Source organism: Sylvia atricapilla, chromosome 30 (assembly GCF_009819655.1).
Source record: "Sylvia atricapilla isolate bSylAtr1 chromosome 30, bSylAtr1.pri, whole genome shotgun sequence".
Taxonomy (NCBI): Eukaryota; Metazoa; Chordata; class Aves; order Passeriformes; family Sylviidae; genus Sylvia; species Sylvia atricapilla.
In genome coordinates this window covers 159,091-163,403 of record NC_089169.1, presented here as the reverse complement: position 1 = coordinate 163,403, position 4,313 = coordinate 159,091, and the positions used below count along the sequence as shown (strand labels likewise).

General features: G+C 53.8%; 1 pseudogene; it reads left to right on the top strand.

The window, feature by feature from the left end:
* Positions 1-202: 202 nt before the first annotated feature.
* Positions 203-3,157, top strand: LOC136373046 (olfactory receptor 14C36-like; annotated as a pseudogene).
* Positions 3,158-4,313: the final 1,156 nt, after the last annotated feature.

Sequence of the window (4,313 nt, the reverse complement as noted above, 5' to 3'; positions counted from 1 at the left end):
TCCTGTGCCAAAAATTGACAGGCATGGTAAATGACAGCATGGTAAATGTTGAATGAACCCTCCTGGTTTCAAGCCCAAGGCTCTGTGTCGCCAGACAGAGGCAGGCAGGACACAGAGCTGTCAGCAAAGGAAGGGGCCAGCCTTCCCCAAAGGTGGGGCAGCTGGGGGGTGACAACAGCCTGCAGGGACAGAGGCACAGGGCATGGACACTGTAGGACAGCCTGGACTGCACAGGGCACAGGGTTTGCTCAGCATCAGAGGCAGCTATCCCTGATTTGTCCCCACCTGTCACCACTGCCTGCAGTGTTCTGCTCTAACTGGAACCTGGGGACATTTTCTCAGCCATGTTTCTCACTGGGTCCCATCAAAACTTCAAGAAACTTTGAGTCTCAATCTCACTTCAAAAGTTCTCCAAAAGTTCTTGAAAGAGTTCTTGAAAAGTTTTTTAAACATTCTCTGGGGCTGACACCACTGTAAACAACACCAAATCCATGGGAGGGTCATAAAAGTCCTTTCTCAGTTGTGTCCCTCAGTGGGACCCATTAAAACTTCAAGAAACTTTGGAGTTTGTATGTGACTTTGGATTCTTGAGAGATTTATTTCACTGACTCTCAGGGACTGATGTTCAGGAACTCGGCACTAAACTTCCAACAGGCTCATTAAAGTCCTTGTGCTGTGTCTGTGCTGATGAGCTGGGCTGTGCTCCTGGCACAGAGGCAGCTCTTGGAAAATAAGAAGATATTCAAAAAGACATTTCTCCTGAGGAGCAGCTCCTCTCCCAGCCCAGCAGGGCTGAGGGCACTGCCTGCAGGTACTTGAGAGGGGCAAAGCAGACAGAGGCATAAAGAAACTGGATGGAAAATTCTGAGATTATTCATGAAGAAATCATTATTCATTATTCATGAAGAAATCTTCACACCTTTTGATATCTCTGCGCTTCTTCATGGAGAAATGTTCACCACTTCTGGCACAGTCATCTCTGGCTGTAGGGATCTCGTAAAGCTGCCCCAGGACAAGACTGACAGCACTCTAAGGATGGCTCTGCTGCCCTTTCTGCTTTGGGGGAGGATGTGCTCCAGAGCGGGGCTGCCCTGGGCACCGTCAGAGGGACAGGGCAGGACGGCTCCTGCTGCCAGGGACGGCTGCAGGGGCTGGAGCTGGGGCTGCAGTCAGGGCTGCCCAGGGCTGTGGTGCAGAGCAGGCGCTCCAGCCCTGAGGGCTCTTGGCCAGGCCAGGGGATCGGCCACCTGCCAGGGGCAGCTCTCAGCCTGCCTGGCAGCTCCCCATGGGCTGTGGGGAGAAGTTGGAGGTGGAAGGAGCCACCCCCATCAGGGCAGGTTCCTCCTGCTGTGGAGATTGTGCTGCATGGCCAGGGCTGCTCTCAGCTTTCTCCTAAAGGAAAGGGGCTGTCAGGATTGTCTGTGTCTCTGACACTCCTGCAGTGTCACCCTGGGCATCAGCAGATCTGCCTCAGAGCTCCCTCCGAAAGTGCCTCCTCACCCTCCTCTACCTCCAGACAGCACCAGCAGCACCCTGGCTTGCAGCATCTCTGTTTTTCTGAGCTGCCCTTAAGGCCCTGCTGCTGGAACCAGGTACTAAGGCCAGCCTTAGATGGCCCTGGGCAGTGGCCTGTGCTGGGAGGGGTGTGCAGGGCAGAGCTGAGCCCCCAGGGCTGGGCTGGGTTCAGGGAGCACTGGTAGGGACAAGGCTTGAATAGAGAGAAACAGCTCCCAGTAGGCACAGCTCCAGACAGCAGAGAGCCAGAACAGCCCTTGGTATTTCTCCCTACCATGCTGCACAGGAAAAGAGAAGAGTTTAGAGAAATTAATTTTGAAACAGGAGCCTTCAAAAAGTTCACTTTGTTTTCCAAGCATGATGTAAGTGTGTCCATCCTGAACCATGATCAGGAGGTGAAATGAACTAAGGGCACCTGTGTGGGGACTAGCAGGTCTGACTGCACAGGGCCACAGGGAGTTTTGTTTTCCCTCTGGGCTCCCCAGTGTTCAGGCTGACAGCAGTGCTGAAAATGAGGCAGTGACTCAGCAGCACAAACATCAACTCAAAAATTAAAAAACTACTTATTTTCCTACAAAGCAACAGAAATAGTTTAAAAGGGATTCCTAATCAAAGAGCATAGGATTGTCTCAAGGAAATCTGCCCCAGCTTCTCACTGTTTTCTTTTAACAGTCCATGATGCCCAGAGTGAAGAAATGTCCAATAGCAGCTCCATCAGCCACTTCCTCCTGCTGGCATTGGCAGACAGGCGGCAGCTGCAGCTCCTGCACTTCTGCCTCTTCCTGGGCATCTCCCTGGCTGCCCTCCTGGGCAACGACCTCGTCATCAGCGCCTTTGCCTGCGGCCACCACCTGCACAGCCCCATGTTCTTCTTCCTACTCAACCTGGCCCTGAGCGACCTGGGCTCCATCCTCACCACTGTCCCCAAAGTCATGCACAAGTCCCTCTGGGACACCAGGACCATCTCCTATGCAGGATGTGCTGCACATGTGTTTCTGTTCGTATTTTTCATGTCATGAGAGTTTTATCTCCTGACCGTCATGTGCTACAACTGCTACATGTCCATCTGCAAACCCCTGCACTACGGGACCCTCCTGGGCAGCAGAGCTTGTGCCCACATGGCAGCAGCTGCCTGGGCCAGTGCCTTTCTCTATTCACTGCTGCACACGGCCAATACATTTTCCCTGCCCCTGTGCCAGGGCAATGCCCTGGGCCAGTTCTTCTGTGAAGTTCCCCAGATCCTCAAGCTCTCCTGCTGCAAATCCTTCTTCAGGGAACTTTGGCTTCTTTTGTTTTCCATCCGTGTATGTATTGGCTGTTCTGTGTTCATTGTTTTCTCCTATGTGCAGATCTTCAGGGCCGTGCTGAGGATCCCCTCTGAGCAGGGACGGCACAAAGCCTTTTCCACCTGCCTCCCTCACCTGGCCGTGGTCTCCCTGTTCCTCAGCACTGGCACCTTTGCCTACCTGAAGCCCCCGTCCATCTCCTCCCCATCCCTGGATCTGGCAGTGTCAGTTCTGTACTCGGTGGTGCCTCCAGCCCTGAACCCCCTTATCTACAGCCTGAGGAACCAGGACCTCAAGGCTGCCGTGTGGACACTGATCACTGGACGAGTTCAGTAACATTAAACTGCTGGCCAGTTTCTGCAAATCTTTTGTAATAAAATACACCTTTGATACTTCTTGTTGGGTAGATTACGGCTTTTTTTCCTGTGTTTTGGTTTTTCGATATTTTCCACAAAGAAAGGCAATTGCTTATGCCATTTTTCATTTTACATTCTCTCCACCTTTACTGTGGCTCCCAACTGTGTCAATGAAGAGCTGTGCTCTCTGTGGCTTTCAACAAACTGAAGGTTCTCCCAGCAGAGTGCTCACTGCAGATCCCCCATATATCCCCTTCTCTAGAGCTGCAGCAGCAATGTCTGTGTGCAGAGCTGGGGGCAGGTCAGGGGTGGCACAGCAGCTCTGCTGCTGCTGGCCACACCATTCCTGATCCAGACCAGGTGCCACTGGCCTTCTTGGCCACCTGGGCACACTGCTGCCTCATGTCCAGCCTGCTGTCCAGTAGTGCCCCAGGTCCCTTTCTGCCTGGCCACTCTCCAACCACTCTGTCCCCAGCCTGTAGCACTGCAGGGGTTGTTGTGGCCAAAGGGCAGGACCCAGCCCTTGGTCTTGTTAAACCTCCCATGGTTGGATTTGGGCCCTGGATCCTGTCCAGGGCCCCCAGCAGAGCCCTCCTACCCTCCAGCAGGCCCACACTCACACTCAGCTTGGTGGCATCGGCAAATTTGCTGATGGTGGCCTTAGTCCCCTCATCCAGACCATCAGTGCAGATACTGAAATCCACCCTGGCTGGGTCTGATCCCTCGGCCATCCTGTGGCTGCCCTGTGATGGCACTCAAGGTGATCTGTTCCATAACCTTGCCGGGCACCAATGTCAGGCTGACAGGCCTGGAGCTGCCCAGATCCTCCTGCCAGCCCTTCCTGGGGATGGGCTCACATTGGCCCCTCCAGTCCTCAGGGAGCTCCCTGCTGAGCCAGGACTGATGAGAAATGATGTAGAGCAGCTTGGGGAGCTCATCCATCAGCTCTCTCAGCCCCCTAGGATGGATCCCACAGACACGTGTGAGCATTTGAATGGCTCAGCAGGTCAGCAGCTGCTTCCTCCTGGATTACTGGGGGCTCTTCTGCTCCCTGTGCCCATCTACCAGCTCAGGAGAGCACTTGTCCCGAGGACAACGTCTGATTCTGGCAAACCTGAGGCAAAGAAGGCGTTAAGTGCTGCAGCCTTTCCCTCAT